The following is a 13,317-nucleotide window of genomic DNA, read 5'->3' as shown; positions in this document are numbered from 1 at the left end:
AGGTTCGCTGGAAAGCTGAGGGGGCAGTGAGTTTATGCTAATACGGAAGGAACAATTCAGAAAAGGAAGGTGAGAATGGTTGCATAGCTTGAAGTATGTGATCAATGTCACTAAATTGTACATGTAGAAACTGTTGAATTTGTGTATGTTCTGCTGCATATCTTTTCAACAACAAAAATAACAATAATAAATTATTTAAAAATGAAAAAGAATGCCTCCAAGGTTTTAACCTGAGCAGCTGGACAGATGGAGTCATCATGGACTCAGATGGGAAGACCCCTGGGGCAACCAGTTGGGAAGAAGTGCTGGAGCTTGAGACCATTGGAAACAGCATCCTTGTGTGGAAAGACCACACCCTTAATCTGATTTTAGCAGATGGCCTTTCTCTAAGCAACAATTTTACCTTCTGCAACTTGTATTACAGAGTTGGTGTCTCCATCCTTCCAAGACTCCAATTCCTGAACTGATCATCAATTTAACTTGTAGCCTGCAGACAGAAAAATCCCTTCTTGCTTGTTTTTTTAAACAGGCATGACTTCCTTCCAAACCTGCTTTTTGAGTGGCCCCTTCTTGCTTGATCTCATCTCTGTCTTATAGTTATTTGCTAAAAGCAGCAAGGATTAGCTAGACTTCACAGGCATTACAAATTTTTCCAACCAGAAGTCCCTGGGTGGTGCAAATTGTTAACATGCTTGGCTATTAACCAAAAGGTTGGATGTTCCAGTCTATCCCGAGGTGCCTTGGAAGAAAGTCTTGGTGATCTACTTACAAAAAAATCAGTCATTGAAAACCGTATGGAGCTTAGTTCTACTCTGACACGCCACCCTGGTTCCCTGTACCTGTAGTATGACCCTGTTTGGAAATAGAGTTTTTCTTCTTTTATGTTAATGAGGTCATACCCGAGTAGGGTGGGTCCTAAGGCTAATCCCTTCTGTGCAATGTCTTATAAAAAGACCAGAATATACATACACAAACACACATTTATGGGAAAGACAGATGCCGTGTGAGGACCCCGTCTACAAGCAAAGAAACTCCAAGGATTACCAGCAAACACCAGAAACTAGAAGAGAGGCATAGAAAAAGAATCAACACAGCCAAGACCCTGGTTTGGACTTATTGCCTCCAGAACTGTGAGAAAATACATTCCTGCTCTTTGAAGCCATCTGTTTGTGGTATTTTTTGTTGTGGGAGCCCCAGGAAACTCAGATAAGGTCCAAGAAAGCTTCTACAACACTGAGCAGACAATGGGGGCAGCTGTTGGGCTTCAAGGTGAACCGGTGCATTTTAGCTGGTGCCTTCTTCCGCGACCCTGGGCTCTCTCTCCGCACTTCTTCACTTCCTCCCCTCCTGCCCAGTTCTGCTTAACCTCAGGCATTTTGTCAGACTGCCTACACACATTGAAGTCTGTGGACTCTATTTTCTAGCTTCCCTGAAACTGGAGTTTATGAGTTTTTTTTTTTTTTTTTTAATTCTCTTTGTTCCTTTTGTGTGATTTCCAGGAGGAGATATAGAAAAATGCTCTCATGCTGCCATGTTCATTCTGAAAGCCAGTGGCATATTGTAACAACTCACTTTATCCTGGTTAGAACGAGCCAAGGACTCAGCCTCCTTGGGATGGTGAAAGGGATTTCTCTGTAGGGTGAAGAGACTGCAGCTAAGACCAATTTAGGCGGCTGGCAGAAAATCAGCTTGATTAACTACCAGGTCAGGCTAGGAGAAGCCAACGCATCTGGGTTAGGTAGGAAAGCTGTGTATCACTGTCTGCTGTCCCAGGACAACGCTGACGATATTGCTTTGGGCAAAATGTAAGTCTGTTTTCTATAACTGAAATTGGCCCAGACACATATACCTCAGAAGCAGGTAATGATCCTACAAAAACGAGGAGACTCCAAGGAAAATGAATGTGCAAATGTCACTGAGCAAATGCAAAGAGAAATCTCTGTAGGCAGTGGGGTTCCCCTGCAAGCCACAGCAAACACAGGCCATAAACGAAAGGAAAGTGGCTGCTGCAGGATGGGCCGTAACTCTGACTCCCTCTGGTGTCTACAGCCCGATAAAGGCAGAGAGAGTACAGCTCCATTTAATTTGCTAGACCTGACTATGACTCACGGCACAAAGTTTCCTCTAGAGCATTCTTTTCTTATGAAGCAAACTGCTGCCTCCAGAGCCAAAACTTTAAATGTTTCTGTGTTTTGACTATGGACCCCACCAGTAGGTTAATTACATACATTTTGCAATGTATTTAAATAGATAAAGCAGCCATACTTCGTTCCATGAATTCCTTTATTCAGGACATATTTACTGAGACAGGCATTGTCCATTTTACAGATAAGGTAACTGAGGCCTACGAGACTCAAGTCACTAAGCCATTAAGCTAGTTGAGTGGCTAAGGTAGGTACTGCTCATTGTGTACCTAAAACCTGTAACCCCTGTTATGGGTTCAATAACAAAAAAGAAAAACCAAACCCGTTGCCATGGGGTCGATTCCAATTCATAGCAACCCTATAGGACAGAGTAGAACCGCCCCATAGAGTTTCCAAGGAGCGGCTGGTGGATTTGAATTGCCAACTTTTTGGTTAGCAGCCAAGCTCTTAACCACTGTGCCACCAGGGCTCCTGGTGGGTTGAATAGTATCTTTCAAAAAGATATGTTGAAGTCCTAACCCCTGGAATCTGTGAACATGACCTTATTTGGAAATAGGGTCTTTGAAGATGTTAGCAGTTAACAAGAGGTCATACTGGAGTAGGGTTGGTCCTAAACCAATACGAGTGGTGTCTTTATAAAAGGAGAAGAAATACAAAGAGACAGACAGAGGGAAGAAGGCTTTGTGAAGATGGGTCTACATGCCAAGGAATGCCTAGGGCCACCAGAAGCTGAAAGACAAGGAAGAACCTTTCCCTAGAGCCTGTGGAGGGATCCTGGTGCTGCTGACACCCTGAATTTGGACTCCCAGCCTTCGGAACTATAAGACAATATGTTTCTGTTGTTTTAAGTCACCCAGTTTGTGGTACTTTGTCACAGCCCTAGGAAACCAATACCATGTCCTTCCTCCTTGCTAAGAGAAACTTGAGTTTGTTGAGGGCTGCAATGCCCCCAGCCCCGAGTGATGGTTTACAGTTGTCCAAGGTAATCACGACACAGCAGTTTCCCAGCTTCCAGCCTCTCCTGCAGATTGGGAAGCCTGCTGACCCAGTTCTAGACGATAAGACCTGAGGGGAAGATTGCTACATGGAGTGATGGGAAAAGTTGCTTTTTTGTGAAAGAAAGGAAAAATGTGGCTAGCATTGACTCCTCACCCTTCTTCCCTTCTCACAGCCTTGTCAGCAGATATCATATCTAGGTTAGCAGCCGCTATCTTGTGAGGCAAAAGCAAACCAACAAAAATCAGGAGTCTCAGTGCTAATACAGCCTGGCTCTATCAAGCTGTTAAACAATGTTCCTGGATAGTGGTAGTGCAGTGATTAACTGCTCGACTACTAAATAAAAGGTTGGCAGTTCGAACCTACCCAGTGGCTCTGAGGGAGAAAATGAGACTGGGAAGAGACTGGGCTGGCTGAATTAAATAAGGACTGCATTTCAAGGCCCTGTGTGCTACACCAGCTATAATTAAATCTAAACGTAAGTGCAGACCACCATATGACTTACTGCTGGCACTCTAGAACTACTTGTAATTAACAAACTAGGTGCTTAGACAAGATAAGAGGCTACATTTCAAGGCCCTGTGTGCTTGACCAGCTATAAATTACTGATAGTCCTCCTGAGTTCTTTTTCAAGGCCTCACCAGGTGCAGAGTATGCACGGTAAAGATCAATGTGGCCTGTGAATGACCTTCCACATGAGACAAACATGAACAGAGACTCCTCACCGGGGCTCAAACCAAGATCCAGAGGCATCACGCATGTACAACATCCCAGAATAAGTCTTGTTCGACATCCTGGCAGCCTTTGTGACAGACTCCATCTTGGTTCCAGCAACCTCTGCAAGGAAGTCCATCTTGAATTCTAACTACTTGTGCATTTGATTTTCATAATCCCTCCCCTTCTCCTGGAAATCTCCACCCATCTATGAATAAAGATAATGCCTTTTTCCCCCACGAAAACTTTTATAAGCCCTAGGGAACCCTTTGTTCAGGGAGAGACTGGAGGCTAGTGTAGGTGGAAACCCCTCTCCCTCTCTCCCTTATGAGCCTTTTACTTTCTTTCTGTCCATAATAAACCTTTGTTTGTGTGGAACTGCTGAGCCTCTTCTGGTCATTCTTGGTCAGAAGGAGGTAAGAACCTAGGCAGGGCTTAGTCTCGAGCTGGGAAGCCTTGCCCTGTAACAAAAAGACCAGGCAATCTCTTTCCGTACAGATTTACAGCCTTGGAAACCCTATGGGGCAGTTCTACTCTGTCCTATAGGGTCACTGTGAGTCAGAATCAACTCAATGGCAATGGGTAGTGCAAAAGAACAGCACTCGGCTGTTAAGTGACAGGTTCAAGGGTCAAGTCCACCCAGAGGTATCTCAGAAAGGCTTGGAGATCTATTTCTGAAAAATCCGCCGCTGAAAACCCTATGGTGGCCAGTTCTACTCTGATGCACGTGTAGTTGCCATGAATCTGGGTCAACTCGATGGCAACTGTTTTGTTTTGCTTTTTAATGTCAACACCTGCCTACCTCCAGATTTCTGTGAGAGAAATAACCACTATTTTTAGAACCCGTGTTATTTTTCTCTTCATTGCAGCTAAATGCACTCCTGATATTTATTAGCTAGAATGTTTTCAGAGCTGTGTGCCTCCAAAGTCTTTGTAGTTTCAATTCTACCATAGTAGCTCCTTGAAAAAGATTCTAAGCAAATGCCCAGAATAGGGTCAAAAAGTCATGAAGCAAGGCAGGATCACATTGCTGGGACACAGTTATATAAATCCCTCTACCCAAGGTTTTGCTCAGTCTTAAAGACTGGGTTGAGACTGAGTTTGCACGTGTGTGGTTTGAAGTATGTGCGAACATGGGTCATATAGCTTGAGCTGAGGAATGGAGAGCAAATGTGCCAAAGTTGAGAAACCAGTAGCACCTAACCCCCCACCCCAATGGCCTGCCTCACCCTCTGGGAGTGGTCATTCCCACTGACCCTTGGGTGGCCCACCCTATTGTTAACACAGCAGGAGTCACTGCCAGTGCTTTGAAACTACTAGGAAACCACTCTCTGTTTTTCTGTGGAGAAATATTGTTCCAGTATATGCATACCAAACTCCCACCCCACTCCCCCCGCCACACACACAGAAAAAAAAACCCAAACCTGTTGCTCTTGAGTCAGTTTGGACTTATGGTGACATCATGTATAACAGAGTAGCACTGCTCCCTAAGGTTTCCTTGGCTGTAATCTTTATGGCAGCAGATTGTCAGGTTCGAACCACCAACTTTTAGGTTAGAAGTTGAGTGTAAATACAGGGAATTTTCCTGTATAACAAATTACCCCAAAACTTAGTGGTATAAAACAACAATCCTTTTATTTTGCTCATGATTTTATGAGATAAAAATTCAGGAAGGGTTTAGCAAGGGCAGTTCTCAGTTGGGGTATTTCTTGCTGTTGCCATCAGATGGTGCCTGGCGTTTCGGTCATCTGAGGCTCAACTGGGTTGGACATAAAAGATAGCACAAGGCTAGGGTTGATGGCACTGGTGGCAAGGGCACCTATAGCTTCTCTAACATGGAGATGTCAGAGCACAAGAGCAAGCATCCAAAGAGAAAGAGGGGGAAGCTTTTTCTGATCTGGCCTTGGAAGTTACACAACGATTCTGCGCCGTTCTATGCTTACAAGCAAGTTGCTAAGGTCACCCCAGTTATAAGTGGAGGAGACATAGAATCTAAGAATTCTAAGGACACATTTTAAAACCACCACGATCACCTAGAGGGAAATTTCACTGGAGAACTCCCTGGAAGGGACCTGCTCTGCCAGCCACCCAGGCTTCTCTGAAGGCATGAGGTTGTTGGGTGGTGTTGAATTAGTTATGACTCGTAATGACCCTGTGTGATAGAGTAGAACTTCCCAGTATAGTTTACTAGGCTGTAATCTTTATGGGAGCAGATCACCAAGTCTTTCTCCTGTGGAGCCCCTGGGTGGGTTTGAACCACCAGCCTTTCGGTTAGCAGCTGAGGAGTTAACAGTTGTGCCACCAGAGCTCTGAAGGGATAGATGCCAATAAATTGTTCATAGTTTTTTTTAGCAGCTATTGCTCAAGGCCTCTAGGTGGTGCAAAGTGTTTACATTTGACTGTTAACTGAAAGGTTGGTAGTTCAAACCCACACAGCGGCACCTTGGAAGAAAAGCCCTGACGATCTGCTTCCATTAAGATGGGATCTCCATGAATCAGAATTGACTTGACAGACGCCAACAACAACAACATTGCCTCTTTTCTGATTAGAAAAGATCAGTTACCAGTTGCCATCCAACTGGCCCTGACTCATGGCGTCCCATGTGTGTCAGAGTAGAATTGTGCTCACTGGGTTTTCAATGGCTGGTTTTTCAGAAGTAGATTGCCAGGGCTTTCTTCTGAGGCACCTCTGGGTGGCCTCAAACCCCCAACTTTTTGGCTCACAGCCGAGCAGACTAAAATAATACAGGTTAATTGTAGAAACTCTGGCAATCAGAAATAAAGTTAAAATCATACTGTACATATTCTCATCAGAGATAGAACCATTGTCAACATTTTGGTATATTTCCTTTCAGTTCTTTTTTACTCAAGATAATTTCTTGGTCTTTCTGAGAGGAGAAATACTTAAGGGCCTGACATCTTAAATTGAGATAGTAAATCAATTCATCTTAACAGGGATTTGAGGGAATGGGATGCAGGAAGGAGAGGTTTTCATAGGTAAAGTGTAAAGAGGCAGTCGTTGAAACAGAACAAAGGAACACTGCATAGTTTAAAGTCAGGAAACTCATGCCTCAGGACTGTATCCTTTTGCCACACTTATTCAGTCTGTATGCTGAGCAAATAAACTGAGAAGCTGGACCATATGAAGAAGAATGAGGCATCAGGATTGGAGGAAGACTCATTAACAACCTGCCGTATACAGATGACACAGCCTTGCTTGCTGAAAGCTAAGGAGACTTGAAGTACTTACTGGTGAAGATCAAAGACTATAGCCTTCAGTATGTATTACATCTCAACATAAAGAAAAAAAAATCCTCATCACTGGACCAATAAGCAACATCATGATGTTAATGTTATGGTTAGGTGCCATTGAGTCAGTTCCAACTCAAAGCCACCCTATGTACAACAGAACAAAACACTGCCTGGTCCTGCACCATCCTTACAATTGTTGTTATGCTTGAGCTCATTGTTGCAGCCACTGAGTCAATCCACCTCATTGAAGGTCTTCCTCTTTTCCACTGACCCTCTACTCTACCAAGCGTGAAGTCCTTCTCCAGGGACTAGTCCGTCCTGATAACATGTCCAAAGTATGTAAGATGCAGTCTCTCCATCCTCACTTCTAAGGAGCTTTCTGGTTGTACTTCTTACATGACAACATTTGTTCGTTTGGCAGTCCATGGTACATTCAATGTTCTTTCCCAACACCACAATTCAAAGGCATCAATTTTTCTTAGGTCTTCCTTATTCATTGTCCAGCTTTCACAGGCATAGGAGGCAACTGAAAGCACAATGGTGTGAGTCAGGCACACCTTAATCCTCAAGGTGACATCTTTGCTTTTCAATACTTTAAAGAGGTCTTCTGCAGCAGGTTTGCCCCATGTAATATGTCGTTTGATTTCTTGACTGCTGCTTCCATGGTTGTTGATTGTGGATCCAAGTAAAATGAAATCCTTGACAACTTCAGTCTTTTCTCCATTTATCATGATGTTGCTCATTGGTCCAGTTGTGAGAATTTTTGTTTCCTTTATGTTGAGGCGTAATACATACTGAAGGCTATAGTCTTTGATCTTTATCAGTAAGTACTTCAAGTCTTCTTAGCTTTCAGCAAGCAAGGTTGTGTCGTCATGATAAACAGAGAAAAGACTGAAGTTGTGAAGGATTTCATTTTACTTGAATCCACAATTAATGCCCACAGAAGCAGCAATCAAGAAATCAGACGACATATTGCATTGGACGAATTTGCTGCAAAAGGGCTCTTTAAAGTGTTAAAAAGCAAAGATATCACTTTGGGCTAAGTGGACCAAGGTGCACTTGACCCAAACCATAGTGTTTTCAATCGTCTTATGTGCATATGAAATCTGGACAACAGATAAAGAAGACTGAAGAAGAATTGATTCCTTTGAATTATGGCATTTGTGAAGAATATTTAATATATATACCGTGGACCACCAGAAGAACGTACAAGTCTGTGTTGGAAGAAGTACAACCAGAATTCTCCTTAGAAGGGAGGATGGCAAGGCTTTGTCTCATATTCTTTAGACTTGTTATCAGAGGGGTCAGTCCATGGAGAAGGACATAATGCTTGGTGAAGTAGAGGGTTAGTGAAAAGGAGGAAGACCCTCAATGAGATGGATTGAAGCAGTGGTTGCAACAATGGGCTAAAACATAGCAACGATTGTGAGGATGGTGCAGGAGAAAGCAACGTTTGTTGTGACACTCATGGGGTTGCCATGTGTAGGCATTGACTCGATGACAACTAACAATAACCACAAAGATGAACCATATAAATTCTCAGACGATAGAAGAGAAAATTTAGCAGATTTCTAGAAAAGAGAACTATTTTAAAATAAGGGTCTGAGAGTGCATTTTTCTAGAAGGGAAAGGAACTTGAAGTCCTTCGATCCCTGCACTCACTCTAGATTCTAGCATCTGGAAAGGAAGCGCTGACAAAACCCCCTGCGTCTCCTGAATATGGGACCTGGAGCCATGTGACTATTGATTACAGCCCACAGTCAGGTCGTGAGGGAGTTAAAGTCACAATGAAGGACCATGATATAAGAAGAAATACATATTTTCCCAAGATTGAAATAAGCTCTGTTTTTTAGCCCAGCTCTCATTTGGAGATATAATTAACGTGGGGAAGGAGGACAAGACAAATTGTGCCAAACTGACTCAGCAGAAATCACATTGGAGCCAGTTATTGACCTCAGCCGGGCAGAGAAAACCAATCAAGGAACCCTTGTCACAGCCAGTAAATGAAATTCACCCTCCCCAACACCGCTCTGGCTTGGGATGAGCAATCGTGAATCTGCGTGCAATAAAATGAGAACAGGGCATAAACAACACTCAGTGTCTTAAAAAATGAAACCATTAGTATAACTGCATATGCTGCCCATCTTTCGCCTGGTGCAACATATGAAAAATCCCCTCTCCAGGGCCAATTAGGAGCTGCTACCACTTCCCCAAGAAGTGCTACTCATTACAGGTGACAACTTAATGTGAAAAAGACGCTTAGAAATAAAACTTGAGGTGTAATCACTTGGCTGAGTAAGAATCCCTAGCTTTGGCAGCCTCGTATTTTTGGTGAGAATTCTTTCTACAAAGTTTACATCTCTGTTTGTTATTTATTATTGTGTGTAAGGAACTCTGGCGGTGCAGTGGTTAAACAGTGGTTGGCGGTTCAAACCCACTCAGAGGCTCCAAGGGAGAAGAGACCTGGCAACCTGCTCCGCTAAAGATTACAACCTAGAAAACCCCCGTGGGTGGAGCAGTTCTACTCTAACACATAGGGTTGCCAGGAGTCAAAATCAACTCCATGGCACCTAACAAACGCAACATTGTGTGTGTGTGTGCATGTGTGTGTGTGAGTGAACGTGAGTGTCTGTGTGTTGTCCCTGGGTGGTGGAACAGATAACACGCTCAGCTGCAAAACAAAAGACTGGAGGTTCAAGACCACGCAGAGGCACCTTGGAGGAAAGGCCTAGTGATTTACTTCCAAAAACTCAGCCGCTGAAAACTCTACGGAGCACAGTTCTATTTTGACACACATGGGGTCACCATGAGTTGGAGTTGACTTAAAGGCAACTGGTTTGGATGGTGGTGGTGGTGTGTGTGTGTGGTTAGAGGTATGAGTGGCTGGGAATCTTAGTCCACAGTCCAGATATGACAGAAATGTCTATTGTCTTTAATATCTTTAAATCAATTTGATTTTGTCTGGGGGCCCTCTTCCTGCCTGGCTGATGAGATACAACCTCAGACATTTTTCTGAGCTTCTTCCAGAGGTTGGGCCAAGGTTTTGGAGTTCCATGTGCAGCCAAGACAGCCAGAAGCCCCTTGGGTCATAGATGGCCCATCCATGTTGGTGATGAACAAGACATGCATTGCATGGTCCCTGTGAGCCCTTCAGCTTGAAGGTTGTCTTTGCTGCTCTGATGAGGTTTGGGTTCTAGAACACTTGGTGAAGCTTGGAGTCCAAGCTCAGATCCACACTCCTCAGACATTGTGTGGTTCTTGACTCTGAGGTCCAAGCATACCTTTGGGGCATAGTGAGAGGTTGGGTAGAGGTTTCTGCTACTGAGGAATACTCTAGACCGTACTCCTCACATCTAATAAGTCCCTTTTTTATCTGAAACGCTCCCTCTCTTTCCATATTTCCCTCAGAAACTCACTGTTATGGGTTAAATTATTTCTCCCCAAAAGACATGTTTGAGTCTTAACCCCAGTACCTGTGAGTGTAACCTTGTTTGGAAATAGGGTCTTTGAAGATGTTAACAGCTAAGTTAACATGACATCATACCAGAGTACGGTGGGTCCTATTCCCATACGAGTGGTGTCCTTATAAAAACAGGAAAAAAGATACAGAGATACAGAGGTAAGACGGCCATATGAAGACGGAGGCAGAAATTGGAGCGATGCATCCACAAGCCAAGGAACAACAACGATCACTGGCTGTCACCAGAAGCTACGAGAGAGGCATGGAACAAATTCCCCTCAGCGCCTTCCAAAGGAATCAACAGGTCTGACGCCCTCATTTCTGGCTTCTACTCTCCAAAAATGTGAGACAATAAAATTCTGTTGTTCTAAGCCACCAAGTTTGTGAAACTGTTATGGCAGCCAGAGAAAAATAACACATTCACATTTTATTTTCAAATGCTATTTTCTCGATAAGCTTAATTTAAGCTTTTGAAATTAAACCAGGTAGAAAACCAGGTAGAAAAAGGCTAATAGTTTCAATAAACCATTGCTGTCATGGCAACCCCATGTGTGTTAGAGTAGAACTGTGTTCCACAGGGCTTTCAATGGCTGATTTTTCAGAAAATCTCCAGGCCTTTTTCCCAGGGCACCTCTGAGTGGAGTTGAACTCCCAACCTTTCAGCCACCAGCTGAGCACATTAACTATTTGCATCACCTAGGGCCTCTGACAGCTTTAATGTTGTTATTGTTGTGAGTCCATTCCAAATCACACAATGACCACGTGTGACAGAGTAGACCTTTCCCCAAGGGTTTTCTAGGCTGTAATCTTTATGGGAGCAGATAACCAGGTGTCATGGATTGAGTTTTGTCTCCAAAAAATGAACGTCAACTCAGCTGGGTCATGATTTCCAGTATTGTATGATTGTCTACCATTTTGTCGTCTGATGTGATTTCCCTATGTGTTGCAAATCCTATCACTATGATGTCATGAGATGGATCAGTGGCAGTTATATTGACGAGATCTATAAGATTAGAGAGTGTCTTCAGCCAATCTCTTCTGCGACATAAAACAGAGAAGTGAGCAGAGAGACAATGGGACTTCATATCACCAGAAAAGCAGCACCAGGAGTAGAGTGCATCCTTTGGACCTGAGTTTCCAGCACTGAGATGCTCCCAGACCAAGGGAAGACTGATGACAAGGACCTTCCTTCAGAACCGACAGAGGCAGAAAGACTTCCATTGGAGCCGGCACCCTGGATTCAGACTTCTAGCCTGCTGGTCTGTGAAAGAATAAACTCCTCTTTGTTAAAACCATCTACTAATCGATAATGGTGACAGTTGTAGAACATGGTGGATGCAATTAAAGTAGCTGCATTGTACATTAAAAAATGGTTAAAATCGTGGAGTAAATTGGAAAAAGATGGCCAGAATGGTCCCACACCTTGACGAATGCTGCTGAACTGTACATGTAGAAAGTATTGAAATTGCATATCTTTTGCTGTGCATATTTTCACCAAAAATGGAAAAAATGGCATTTTTTTTTTTTTGCTATATGTATTTTACTACTACAATATTTTTTATTTTTACTTTAAAAAGATGGGAGTGGTGTTTTTACATAAAAAAGACAGAGGGAGAAAAGGTAGAAATGCATTAAGCAGGAGGTGGCAGTTAAGAGCCAAGGTCAGGGCTGAAGTTATACCAGGTTCCCTGAACAGGCATCACCAACACGTGCAGCTGAACTCTGCCTCCATGTGTTTCTCACCAGGGCAAAGCTCACGTCTTCCTTGGGGGCTCACAGCCTGGCATACAAGATATTGCAATCTGGAGCTGCATAAACTCTTCTACTCCTGTACCTGAGTGGAGACCTCTCCTTTTCAGAGTAGCCACAGAGTGCCAGCTAAGTTGAGGTTACACTAATCACTTCGGTAGTCATTAACTTTGGGTAATTACCAAGGATTTGATAGACTGGGTGACATGGCTTTGAACCTATCGAAGTTCCAACCTCCCAGGTAAATAAGAAGGGACATAAAATTCAAACTTGCTGAAGGAGTGGTTGGGATTTTAGTCTGTGTGCCTTGCATTGCCAGAATGGATCTGATTTAAAAGAACCCAAACAACAACAAAAAACCCGTTTCTATTTGATTGATTCTGACTCATAGTGACCCATTTGTTGCAGAGTAGAACTGCTCCATAGGGTTTTCTTGGCTGTAATCTTAACGGAAGCAGTCATCTAGGCCTTCTTTCCTGTGGTACTAATGAGGGGTTCGAACCACCAAAGTTTAGATTAGTAGTCAAGCACAAACTGTTTGCAGTACCTAGGGATCTTAAGCTCATTGCCCAGCCCAGCCCATTAGTCTAACCCAAAACAAAACCATTGCCATCAAGTCGATTCCACTCATAGCGACCCTGTAGGGCAGAGTAGAACTGACCCATAGGGTATCCAAGGCTGCAGTCTTTATAGAAGCAGATGCCACCTTCTTCTCCCAGGAAGAGGCTGGTGAGTTTGAACCACTGACTTTTCGGTTAGCAGCTGAGCACTTAACCAGTGCACCATCAGGGTTCATTGATCATTAGCCTAAGTATAAAAATGCAAAAATTTATTTCCTGTGGCAGCCTCCCAATATCTCTGTGTGTGCTATGTTCTCCTTCCCACTCAGCAATACCTGATTCTTTTCAAGATCCCAGGAAAAGCATCCTCTACACATGGAGACAGTCTTTCCCTCATACTAGGCTTTATTGTTGTTGTTGTTATCTGCCGTGGAGTGAGCCC

Source organism: Elephas maximus, chromosome 12 (assembly GCF_024166365.1).
Source record: "Elephas maximus indicus isolate mEleMax1 chromosome 12, mEleMax1 primary haplotype, whole genome shotgun sequence".
Taxonomy (NCBI): Eukaryota; Metazoa; Chordata; class Mammalia; order Proboscidea; family Elephantidae; genus Elephas; species Elephas maximus.
Note: the sequence above shows the minus strand (reverse complement) of the source record.